The sequence below is a fragment of the Notolepis coatsorum genome (assembly GCF_963971535.1).
Source record: "Notolepis coatsorum genome assembly, chromosome: 10".
Classification (NCBI taxonomy): Eukaryota; Metazoa; Chordata; class Actinopteri; order Aulopiformes; family Paralepididae; genus Notolepis; species Notolepis coatsorum.
In genome coordinates this window covers 21,989,943-22,003,441 of record NC_140174.1, presented here as the reverse complement: position 1 = coordinate 22,003,441, position 13,499 = coordinate 21,989,943, and the positions used below count along the sequence as shown (strand labels likewise).

The window sequence follows — 13,499 nt, the reverse complement described above, 5'->3', positions numbered from 1 at the left end:
AAAAATTAACAAAATAAAGCACAGTCTCGTCGGAGCGATCAGAAAGGCAGCCATCAGAGCAGCGGTATAGCGCCCCCCCCTGGAGAAGAATTCACCAGCCGCCACTGCTTAGTGGTCAGACCTTCCTAATGTGTCATTGTTTCTCCCTGGCTGGTGAATATGGGATATATATGCTATATAGTTTAGTACATTTCAGTAAAAGTCTACGAGGGTGAATCTGAAGAAGGCCGATTGAGAGGCCGAAACATGTTGGTGTTTTTTTAATGGTTCTATGGTTCTATATGAACTAAGCTATTTATTAAAGCCTTTTTTATATACAAGAAGAGTGCCTGGAACTTCCTTATTTAAATTTTTATTCCATATCCAGTTCTAAAAATGGTATCATGTGCGTCGTGACGACTAACGATGACAACAGTTAGTAGTAGGGATGTCCGATATTATCGGCCTACCGATATTATCTGCCGATATCGGCATTCAAATGTGATATCGGAAAATATCGGTATCGGTTTTCAAAAAAATATATATCTACTCAGTATGTAAAAGTAATAAATGTAAATAAGGATGACCACTCTGCTGCCATCTGGTGGCCATGGTCATATCAGACCTGTGGCGGTGGTCCGCTGCTTCTCCGTCTCTGTCTCTGTTCCCACTTTGAGCTTCTTCTTGTTGTCGGGGAAACGGTACACTCTGCACCTGGCGTTCACGAACATGGAGGTACTGGAGTCCAGGAACAGCCACCCTGGTGGAGACAGCCAGGGAGAAACAATGACACATTAGGAAGGTCTGACCACTAAGCAGTGGCGGCTGGTGAATTCTTCTCCAGGGGGGGGCGCTATACCAAAAATTTTGCAAACATGTACCACAATGTCACAAACACGCACGTGCACGCATTGGCAAAACCACACTGAGTATAGCCTACTGTGCACGTCAGAGCTTCGGCGAAACCACAAGGTACGAATATTTAAGTAGGTACAGTACAACTATCACCATTGCCATCAATCAATATATGATCAGTCAATGCAGCCACGTTTCCAATAGCGCCTACACAAACACTCTTCCAGTCGGGAGCACTACACTAGCACTGTAATATCTTTGTGCATGCTCCCACGCGCACGCCCGTATTCCGATCCGTACAATAATAATCACAGATGTATATATTGTCATTTGAGACAAGTTACCAATACATTGTCCCGTGGGTTATGCCCCCCCCCCCCCCCCCGCGGCGGAATTAATTAGTATCCCCCTCCTCTATCTCTCTATCTCTCTCTCTCACACACAGCATTAAACGTGGAATCCCAAGCAGGCAAGCACTACACAATTTAGAAGATTGCAAAGGATCAGACCTAGTAGTATACAGTATATACTAAGAATAACTTCAGTATGAGTAGGGCTGGGCGATAAAACGATAACGATAACTATCGCGATAAATTATTTCCTCGAAATAAACATGAAACGTGGTCACAAAGTTTCGATATATCGATTTTCCAAGCTTGGATATGAGCACACGCACTAACAACCAATCAGTGAAGGAGATGGCCGACAGCGAAGGAGACCCGCGGTGCACCTCTGGGTAGAGAGGTAGGACTCTAGTAGTAAACAAGGCTGGCTAGGATCATTAGCTTGCACGCCGCTATTTTATAGTTTACGTGCGGAGTGGGTGTGTGGCGTGAATTCTGAGGCCACGGTTAGAGTAGTGTGGGGTATGCGGTGGACGTCGTTGCAATGTATTGTGGCGGAACGGAGTATTTTAGGGTGATAGTTAGTACATTGTCATGGGATACACCGCTTGCTCTGGCTAACTGTTAGTTCCATTCTTATAAGTGGCGGTAGGTTGCCCCCTGGTGGATAATAATCTATGCACTGGTGCGTAGAAGAACGTGCGCGGACTGATGACGACATCAACTCGAGACATTCGCAGCAGCAAAACAAGTCTACTAATAGCCCGTCCATCGGCGCCGGGCATAAGAAGTTAATTAAACTTGACAGAAATTATATCGACGATAATTATCGATATCGAGTTATATGAAAATAATTTTATAATTTTATCGCGATAACGTTTTTGGCCATATCGCTCCGGGCCCTAAATATGAGTACAGCATATTTTGCATATTGTTAACACTTTGGTCGCCAGGCTTATATTCAGAATAAACCATCCCACGCCAGCTCTATTTGTCTATGGAGAAGTTCCCCTTCTTTGCAGGGCTATAACTTTTTAAATTGTATTGCTAAATTGACATTACTATGGCCCATTCAACATCAAGTATCTATTGTTCAGGGTGTAGCAACGTTATACTTTTTCATTCACTTATTCATACTAAAATACGGTCTAAAGCAGGGAGGGGCAACTGGCGGCCCGCGGGCCGCATGCAGCCCTCACCGACGTTCTATGCGGCCCCAGGCCAATATTAAAAAAATTAAATTTTTTTTTTTTTTTTTTTTTTTTTTTATTTAATTTTTTTATTGTATTCGACTAAGAAGAGTTGGCAGTCGACTATGGCTCCTTTCGATCGATTAGTCGACTATTTGACTAATAGGGGTCAGCCCTAGTGTGGACATATGAAACGCTGTTGAAAGTGCCGTGCAGCAATATGGGGGTTTTGATAAACTGTCGGCTGTTGTTACCGATGGAGCACCGGCAATGAAAGGAAAACGCACAGGATTCGCCGGGCTTCTAAGGCAGAGTGGCATTGAGTGTCCAATGCTGCACTGCATTATACATCAGGTAAGTTCGCTAACATAATTTCCATCTATTGTGGGTCATTATAATGACCAATGTGAGTCGAGTGTAGTCAAATTATATGCGAGAGTCGTTAAATCGTTTTTTTTTTTTTTTTATCTGATATAGGAGGCTCTCTGTGCCAAGAAGCTTGACTACAGCCATGTTATGGATTTGGTTACCAAGGTTACCAATCTAATTCGTGGAGGCAACAGGTCACTAAACCATAGAAAGTTTGTCTCCTTTTTGGAAGAGATGGACACTGATTATGGCGACTTGCAGCTACACACAGAAATCCGATGGCTGAGCCGTCGGAAAGTACAGGAGCGACATTGAAACACTGCAAATGCAATTCAATGATCGGTTTGAAGATTTCAATGGCATGCCGTCACGGATAGCGCTGTTTGCCGGCCCCCTCACCGCTACGGTGTCAGAGCAGCCCCCACCGTTGCAGCTTGAACTGTGCAAGCTACAGTCAGATCCTTTTTTTCAAGCAAAGAGAAATGAGAGGGGAATTTCGTTTTGGAAACTGCTACCTGAGCCCCGCTTCCCACTCCTCAGGGACTTTGCCCTCTCTATGTTTGGGAGCACATACATATGTGAGAGCAATTTCTCAAACATGAAGCACATCAAGTCAAAGGAGAGAAACAGGCTGTCGGATGAAACATTATTTCATCTGATGCAGATTGCATGCACAAACATTGAAGTTGACATTCCTGCTATTGTGCGCCAAATGGAGAGACCACAAGTGTCTCATTAAAGACAGGGGGGAGGAGGAGATGATGAAGAGGTGTAGAGGGGGGGAAGGAGATGATGAAGAGGTGTAGAGAGGGGGGAAGAGATGATGAAGAGATGTAGAGAGGGGGGGGGATGATGGAGAGGTGTAGAGAGGGGACCATTATTATTATTATTATTATTATTATTATTATTATTATTATTATTATTATTATTATTATTATTATTATTATTATTATTATTATTATTATAACCATTATTGACCCACTGTGGAGCGAGGGTGAATGTCATGCCAGTTTGATAAAGGGTCAATGGGAGGCATGTAGTATTGCACTTTACTTTACTTGCACTTTACTTGTTTACTTTTGTAGTGTTCAGATAACACTAATAACACAAACACAAAGCAGCATTCCTGCTGCATTTCACTACAACAGTAAATCAAAAGTGCAATAATAAATGATTTTGTTAAATGTATACACTTTTATCCTGCTACTAAACAAAACATTCCTGAGTGCTTCATATCCATAACATGCATTTCAGTGTTATAATGTTTTGTTTAGTAGCAGGATAAAAGTTTATACATTTAACAAAATCATTTATTATTGCACTTTTGATTGACTGTTGTAGTGAAATGCAGCAGGAATGCTGCTTTGTGTTTGTTGAGCAGTGGGCTTTAAGTTCATACATTTATTTTATTAGAAGCCTTAATTATAATTGATAATTTTTGTATATATTTGGGGTTACACAGCAATACTTTTAAATTTAGCTGTTTATAAATTCATAAAGTTGAAATTGCATTACTAAATGCATTTGAAATGGAATAAAAACAAAGTTACAACAAATTATAATTGTTTATATACCTTGTGGCTATTTGAGTGATGGGGTACTACTGGCGGGACTGCCGATAAACAATGCGGCCCCCCAGATTGATTGTGGACATTTTGTGGCCCTCACCATATACAAAGTTGCCCACCCCTGGTCTAAAGTATAAGTATGTTTTTATCGTTTTCTGCAGCTTTCTCCAGAACGTGATTTATAGACCTAAATGCATTATATTGATGATTGTATACAGTTTGATAGCAATCGGCGCGAGATAAAAAAATTCAAATGGACGTGCTTCTAGAAGTTACTACTGATCATCTGATGTTGACCGGATGGGGGGGGGGGTCGTTTATAATTCCGTGGCCAACGTTAGATGATTCATCTAGTGTGGGTGATATGATCATCAGAGCAGTTTATATCGAACACGTTAAAAAATAACGCTGAATCTTACCGTAGCTTCCTCATAGCGTTGGGCGATGAGTGTGGAGCAGAAATATTACTATTATGGGATGTAGAAATATGCGATCCATTTCCAGGTTGTATAATATTATATATATCCAAATCATTTTTTTTATCGAGTTATTGGTAACGGATTGCTATACGTTGTGTCTAGCTCGAGTCCTGGGACTATTAGCGAGTGATCGGACCGAATTGGAATGAGCACCAGCTTCCATTTCCTGTTTCCGCTCTGGGCGATCCGCCGATCGGCCACCAGATGGCGCTCTTGAACCGTTGGAGAGTTGAGAGGGGATCAACAGTAGATCTCAAGTCTCCGGGGGAGAAATATGATTTCGATCACAGATTTTTGAAATATTGATATCAAAGGCGTTTTTGGTGACCATAGTGTTAAAAGAGCCAAGGCTGGCTTGCGTAAATTCAACATATGACTCACTTACCATCAGAAGAGTTGAAGGGGGCGAGATATTCAGCTGTCCACAAGCCTTAATCCACTTAAAAAAAAAAAATAAGTGTTTCATGTCCTTTACTCCAGTAACAGTCCATGGGCATGTTGTATCTGTGCCCCGTCGTTTTAAAAAGCAGGCATGGGAAGAAAATACGGCATTTACATGACCTCATCCAGCTAGCCATATAGCTCCTTGTTAGCCAACACTTCTTACCGAATCAGCTAGAAAACGACAGAAGCTCTTTCAATCTGAGTTTTTCTTGCAGTGTCCGTCTTTCAAATGGTGTTGCTTTGATGGATTTAACAGAATTATCCATGGTAGCTAGCTAGAAATCGTAAATGAAAATACTCCTCGAAATGGCAAGTCTTTTCTGTTTGAGGACTCTTGACGAGTGACAACAGAGTGGGCACAGAGTGCGTGACTGCTTGATTTGTTTGAGCGCTAGAAAGCCGCGCCCCCAGACATCACATTTATGACCCTTGATAGGCTAAATTTATTTGCTTGAATCATTTACATTGGCCGCTTGCGCGCAGTGACGCCGAGTCAACGTGCGTCAACACTTTGAGTGTCGTTAGTTCATGCCGACCGTTGAATGCCAGCAACGACATATAGCGTTTGTTTGTCTTTTTTAATTTATTAGCGATTTTAATTCATATTTCATCAATCTAGTCTCACGTTAGTGCAGCAACCTCCATTGGGAAAATACCGCCCCCTATCATCTCTCCCTGTGTAACTGCACCCCATTGGATTAGACTGATGAAAACTGAGTTTCCTCATTTTACTTATCCGGCAAGCCATCCGGAGAGATCCAAGTCTTCGCCGACCCTCAGAACAGCGTGGAATCGGTATTTCCAGTACCCAGCGCTGAATCAATAAACGCGATCGATATTTGGAATGGCGATCAGGAATTGGAATAATCTTTTTGGAGAACATCTGATCTGAGGTAAGGAATCTATTTTACCAGTCTTAGGATAATCGGATCTGTTTTCACAGAGATATCAGCGTGTGCCATATGTTTGTGTGTGTGTGTGTGTGTGTGTGTGTGTGTGTGTGTGTGTGTTGATTGAAATTAGGGATGTCCGATATTATTGGCCTACCGATATTATCGGCCGTATATCGGTAAAAAAGCCAAGATCGAACATCCCTAATTGAAATGAAAATGGAATGAAGGAAGTTATTAATTTCTTGCGGTCTCACCGGCGTTGCTGCCGAAGTTCTTCTGACTGGAGCGCAGGGACTCCAGGAGGTTCAGGAAGGTGACGCAGTCGTACTGGGTGAGGTAGAGCAGCAGCACCCTCAGCACCTTGAGGTCCTGGACCAGCGCCTTGGTCTTGGCCCCCAGCTGGTGCCACAGGGGGTCCAGGTAGTGGCGGATGGTCTGGAGGGGCGGGGCGGAGGAGGACAAGGTCATTTAGCTGACGCTTTTATCCAGAGACTTTCCTCACATTCTACCCATTCCCCCACACATTCACACACCGACGGCAGAGGCAACCATGCAACCATTGGTTTTTCAAGACTTATGTGAGAGAACTCCAATGACCTACTTTAAAAAAAAATGTCCTGGTTTATTTGTCATTTTCCAGCTCAGAACATTTCTAAAGAGATCAACCGGCTAAGGCAATACATGTGTAAAAGAAAGTTGTAAAATACTGTACATTCATCACAACACTGTTGGAATGGAATCTTGGAACCTATTCTACACATTCAAATGACTGGTTGGTTCTCTTAGGGTTCCTCCAGTTTTATAAACTTTGTCTTGTTTTGTAAGCTTGTCATCGCTGTAAATGAGGGTCCCCTGTCTTACGAGTTGAAATAAAGGTTTGAATTTGAAATTAAATGAAAAATAACATTCCATGACTGACAGAGAATGATTTATAAAGGTTCACTGGCCCTGTGAAAGGAGGTGAAGCTGTATTGAGTACTGAGTGAAATCTACAAATGAAAAGGCATTATCTGGACCTCACATCTGGGATGGTAGTATAGGGCTGGGTTAAAAGAAATCGATTTCCCGATTCTGAATCAATCTGAATAAAAAAGCAAAGGTCTGGTTGCATTTTGGATTTAAAAAACATGACGACAGAGAAGAACTGGACAAAAGCAAAGCCATATGTAAACTGTGCAAAGTGAAGGTGAAATATTGTGGAAATATATGAAACCACTTACTGAGACATCAACCAGACGTGACATAAGCCAATGTTCCAATAAAAAGTACATTCATGTAACTGCTTGAGAGTCAATTATTAATGTAAACATTGATATTTTTTTTTACAATGCAACATGTTAGAGGGTACCTTGAACCATTTATAGCAGGGGTCCCCAAACTTTTTCCTGTGAGGGCCACATAACTTTTCCCTTCTCTGGTAGGGGCCGGGGTCAGTTTGTAACAGAAAAAGTGTGACGATCGCAGGGGTGCCTAAAGTTAACATTTATTGTTTTCCAGAAAGCCACACATAACCAAATATTAATAACCCTTTCCGGGATCTTCACAGAAAAAAAAGTCAGGAAATAAATAATAACACTATTAATGAAATAAATAACACTATTTATGAAATAAAAATACAGTACCTACAGACCACCTAGCTCTAGCTCTGTACTATTTAAAAGCACAGTGCAGGACACACTCAAAGGTTATCGCACCTCAGAGATGGCAGTGGACATGTATGACAGGACAAAGGCCATATCTATCCGATCTCATCTCTCGATACTCGCCCGCTCGTGCTCTGCGCTCACAAAATGCAGGGCTTCTATCGATTCCTACAGTAGGGTTAAAAAGAAATCCGCCGGCCACAGAGCCTTTGTCTACCGCGCTCCCTACCTGTGGAACAAATTACCTGCCGTCGTCAGGGGCGCCTGCTCTGTCGAAGCTTTTAAATCCCTGCTTAAGACCCATCTTTTCTCTCTCTCCTTCAACCTACCCTGATCTCACCTGGTCGGGGCTTGACCCTTAGATTAATTTGTCTAGTTTAGTTAGGATGTCTATTTGCTCCCTTGTCTGCTTTTCTGCAGACATAGGAGAACCTTTTAACCTGTCTCTGTCTTCACAATTTTCTTATATACTATGATTCTACTGTCACCATGTATGCATATGCTCACTACTTGTATGTATTGCTCCATCTCCGCCCACTACAAACATGGGAACTCTCTAACCCCCTCCTATTGCTAGGTATTAGTGAGTATACTACCAGCCAAAGGAGGAAGCAGAAAATGATGGACGAGTATGTAGTTGAGTCATCTTGTGGCACAAGCTCAGACCTCAGCTCAGGAGATCAGCTGAAACAGAGACTGTTTTATCCAGTCCTCGGCAGAATGCTGCAAGAGCTTGAGAGCAGGTTCTCATGAGTTGGAGAACAACTTATGAGAGGCATACAGGCATGTTATCCAGCCTCAGACCAGTTTCTCTCAGTGGAATTGCTGCAACCCCTCGCCACACATTACAATATCCAACTACTGCCAGAGGAGATCACAGTTGCAAAGTGTTTCCTGGCCAGGACAGGCAGAGATGCAGTCCCTACTATCCAAAGTGTATTTTCCCTCCTGGATGATAATAATAATAATAATAATGCATTTTATTTATAAGGCGCCTTTCAGGACACTAAAAAAAAAGTCCACAAATCGGTGAATGAAAAAATTATAGGATCAAATGAAAACTACTACTTACTAAAAAATAGATGTTTAAGAGTACTAAAAACCAACAAAAAATATCAAACACTAACAAACATTCAGCACAGACAATGGGGATGCTGCCATCTTAAAATTTTTAAATTAAAATTAAAAAGAATATATTTTTTAAGCTCCGGGGCTCTAGGGGGCCAGGCCAAATGTGGAGGCGGGCCGTAGTTTGGGGACCACTGATTTATAGCATTGAATCGAATTGGAAAAATAAAATCGATTCGGAACCTTGTGAATCGCAATCTAATCGTTTTGGGAAATCAGTGGCGATACCCAGCCCTAGATGGTAGGTATATTACAAGACGGCCATCACGTTGAGATTAGTCTACGTCGATGGCACCTAGGGCTGGGCGATATATAATTATCGTGATATATTTTAATAATCTATATCGATCGATAATAATACATTTTATTTTTATTTTTTTGTGACCTGCAACAGGGCAGTTTTAAAACCAGAGACAGTGGACAGACTTGTCTTTCTTGCCTGCAACTTAAAGTAATGGCTTTGCTTGTCCAAATGACAATACTGACCAAATTGAGATTTATTTTTCTCTTGTCCATTTATTTTGTTTGCTTTCTAATTTAAAATACAGTTTGAAACCGTCTGTACAAGTTTTTTTTTAATACTTATAACAATATCGATAATTATTATCGATATCGAGTGATATGATAACATTATCATATCGTTATCGTGATATCATTTTTGGCCATATTGCCCCCCCGGCGGACCTTCTCGAAGGCGTGGCCCAGCGTGTTCTCCAGGGAGAGGTCCTCGTTCTCCAGGGTGGGGTTGTAGCGCTTCAGCTCCTTCAGGCAGGCGCCCATGATGTCCAGGATGGAGCTCTGGATGACCCTCATGGCCGGGGTCAGAGTCACGTGGAGCTCCACCACCTCGGGCTTGTGCCTGTCCAGCGCGCTGTTCACCAACGCCTGGAACCTGGGAGCAGAGGACAGAAGGGGAGGAGCGGTAGAGAAGATGGATAGAATGGAAGGAGGAAGGGAGAGAGAGAGAGACCATCAAGAGGCTGTTGGAATCATATATCAGATATTCCTTTATTGATCCCCTTGGGGAAATGCGGGCATCGTAGCAGCATGGCTGAGATCCTTCAATGTCTGTACAAGGATGTTGAGGATGTTCTATGAGTCGGTGGTGGCGGGCGCCTTCTTGTACGCTGTGACCTGCTGGGGCAGCGGACTGAGAGCAGGGGACACAAACAGGCTGGATAAGCTGGTCAGGAAGGCCAGTAGCGTGGTTGGGGTGGAGCTGGACTCCCTAGCGAGGATGGCGGAGAGGAGGAGCCTTGCTAAGCTCCAGGCCATCAGGGAAAACCCCTCCCACCCACTATACACAGACTTGGCTGACAGGAGGAGCATGTTCAGTGCTAGGCTCACACTACCTAAATGCAGCACTGAACAGCACAGGAAGTCCTTCATTCCAACAGCCATCAGACTATACAATGCATCACTGTGCCTCACTGCATCACTGAGCACAGAGTGACAGTTACCATCTTCCTGGACTCTTACTTTTGAAACAGCACTGTGCAATACTACACCTACTGTAGACCTCAGTATATTTTTACTGTATTTATTTACTGTATATTTTATTCCATTTTAATTCTACTCTTATCTTATGCAATTTGATTTGTTTTGTTATTCTTATTCGTGACCTGTTCTGTCTAAATGTTTAATGTTGAGCGATTTGCAGTGTCAAATTTCCCTCGGGATAATAAAATTATTTCTATTCTATTCTATTCTATGGGGGAGGGGGGAGAGGAGGTACAGGTATGGGCAGGATAATAGAAGAAGATATAAATACAGTATAGGCAATACAATTTGATCTAATTATAAAAAAAATTATAAAATAAACAGTGTAAACAATTCATTCATTCAAACCTTTATTTATTCTTAAAAAGGACAATTGAGGTCACCCTCATTTTCAATGTTGTCGAGACTTAGACATTTCAATGCATACATTTTTTACAATATAATAATAATAATTAACAATAACAACTCTATCTATATAGCATTAACTCTTAATGAATTATTAACTCTTATTGAATCTGAATATATACTATGAGTAAAAGTAAACAGTATACACAACCAGTAGGGACTCCATACACAGAAGACAGCCCCACAGACAGCAACAGCCCCCTCCCCTCTTCTCACCTGGGCCACAGGTAGAGCTTCTTGACGAAGAGGTTCCTCATGACGCGCTCCACCTGGCAGAAGCCGCTGGAGAAGGCGGTGGCCTTGTCAGTGAAGGCCTTGATGAAGCCCGTCTTGTTCTTCTGTCTGTAGAGACGCAGGATAAAGGCCTCTTGGCACGATTCGATGATCTTGTGGGCGCGGTACACAAGGATACCTGACAGGAGATTCAACCAAGTCATATGTGTTATGATTCAATGGTCTTACAGGCCCGGTACAGTGAGATACCTCACAGAGATTAAACCAAGTCATATGTGTTATGATTCAATGGTCTTACTTTGATAGATTGCTTCTATCTAGTACAATGAAGCCAGGAGCATTTTAAAGACATGTGAATGTTGTTTTCAAAGCAATTCTATGTCGTTTTGCCTAGGTTGTTAAGGATTTCTATGTATTTTTAACTAGGTTAAGCATTTGTATGTAGTTTAACTAGGTTGTTAAGCATTTGTTTGTAGTTTTAACTATTGCTGTTAAGCATTTGTATGTATTTTTAACTAGGTTAAGCATTTGTATGTAGTTTTAACTAGGTTGTTGCGTGTAAAGGGGGGAAACTAGAAATGAGGCGTGGGAAGCCCTCGCGTGTGCACACTGCTTCGCACAGCTTTTGTGACTGGTTTCATTGATTGTAATTGAAGCAACTGCACTGCATGTAAACGTGTCAACTTGACCTGGGCTGGCGGTCCACACTGACCTGAGGTGCGTTAGGGACAACCTGATGGTCCACACTGACCTGAGGTGCGTTAGGGACAACCTGATGGTCCACACTGACCTGAGGTGCGTTAGGGACAACCTGACGGTCCACACTGACCTGAGGTGCGTTAGGGACAACCTGACGGTCCACACTGACCTGAGATCAGGTGTGTTAGGGACAACCTGATGGTCCACACTGACCTGAGGTGCGTTAGGGACAACCTGACGGTCCACACTGACCTGAGATCAGGTGCGTTAGGGACAACCTGACGGTCCACACTGACCTGAGGTGCGTTAGGGACAACCTGATGGTCCACACTGACCTGAGAGCAGGTGTGTTAGGGACAACCTGATGGTCCACACTGACCTGAGATCAGGTGTGTTAGGGACAACCTGATGGTCCACACTGACCTGAGGTGCGTTAGGGACAACCTGACGGTCCACACTGACCTGAGAGCAGGTGTGTTAGGGACAACCTGATGGTCCACACTGACCTGAGATCAGGTGTGTTAGGGACAACCTGACGGTCCACACTGACCTGAGGTGTGTTAGGGACAACCTGACGGTCCACACTGACCTGAGATCAGGTGCGTTAGGGACAACCTGACGGTCCACACTGACCTGAGGTGTGTTAGGGACAACCTGACGGTCCACACTGACCTGAGATCAGGTGCGCGGGGATGCGGTCGGTGAGGAAGTCCACGACCAGGATCCTGCTGGTGACGTAGAGCACCCCTCCCTGCGTGTAGACGTTGTAGCGCTCCGTGCTCTGGACGTCGCTGGTCACCGTCCGGGGCAGGTGGCTCACGCCCTCCGCTCGCAGCTGCTCGGTCAGATACTCCTGAGAGAGAAAACATGTGAACTCTCATCTCAAAACATTTTTTTTGGAATAGAGATTATGGGAATGTTGTCTACAGGTTTGTTTTATAGTAGAGACTGTACACATGGGCAGTGGTGGCGGGGCACTTGACATCATCATCAATAAGACGTCTACCTATTAGCATGGCGTTTTCAAAATAAAGTGTCTTGTACTGTAATACAGAGCTGATGAGTGTACTTTTCAGAATTCCTCAAATTATGTTTTTTGTTTGTTTGTTTTTTGGACAGAAATTCCTTACATTCAAGAATGTAGAAATTATGTACTCCTGTACTCTATTGCCAAGCGTGGTACATTGTATCTGAGCATACAAACTGTATTTATGGAACCTCCTCCTGATACAGTAATACTGTAAGTATTGCTAATACACATATGGCTGTTATCAAATGTGTTGTCAATACTGCTAACCTCAAAGGACCACACCAGTCTTTCTGACTGAAAGATTTGGTAGTTATTTCCTGCCGATTCACCACTGTATTATTATAATGTATTACATCACAATGGCAAAACGTTTCAGTTTACAGTTTGGTTGTGTGATCCTTGTATGGGTTACAAGGGGGTCCCTAGAATAATGTTCACTATAGCCTAATTCCACCCATAAGAAACACACTGCATGACTATTCCGGTCATAGTTTTCACTCTATATCCTAAGTGTGGGCTTCCCATGGCCAAGGAGTCTCGTGGCCAGTACAGAGAGACTCAAAAGGAGCTTCTATCCCCAGGCCATCAGGATGCTCAATGACTCAATGCAACACCATCCATCTACATTAATTTGCATTATATACCTAATTTTAGCATTTAGCATTTTAAAAAGTTTGCATTTTGTACTAGGTTGTACTTCAGTTCAGTTATTTTTTATTCCGGGTTTTGGACACATAAC

At 42.8% G+C, this 13,499-nt stretch overlaps 1 pseudogene across 1 annotated transcript in view; it reads right to left on the bottom strand.

The window, feature by feature from the left end:
* Window positions 1–13,499, bottom strand: part of LOC311235783 (DNA repair endonuclease XPF-like) — a 32,817-nt pseudogene that overhangs the window by 18,392 nt on the left and 926 nt on the right. The window contains exons 2-6 of the transcript in view: window positions 12,403–12,583; window positions 11,014–11,209; window positions 9,577–9,784; window positions 6,376–6,556; window positions 605–739 (exon numbers count right to left, since the gene is read on the bottom strand). The product of the transcript in view is annotated as a DNA repair endonuclease XPF-like (transcript). The remainder of the gene's footprint in view (window positions 1–604; window positions 740–6,375; window positions 6,557–9,576; window positions 9,785–11,013; window positions 11,210–12,402; window positions 12,584–13,499) is intronic.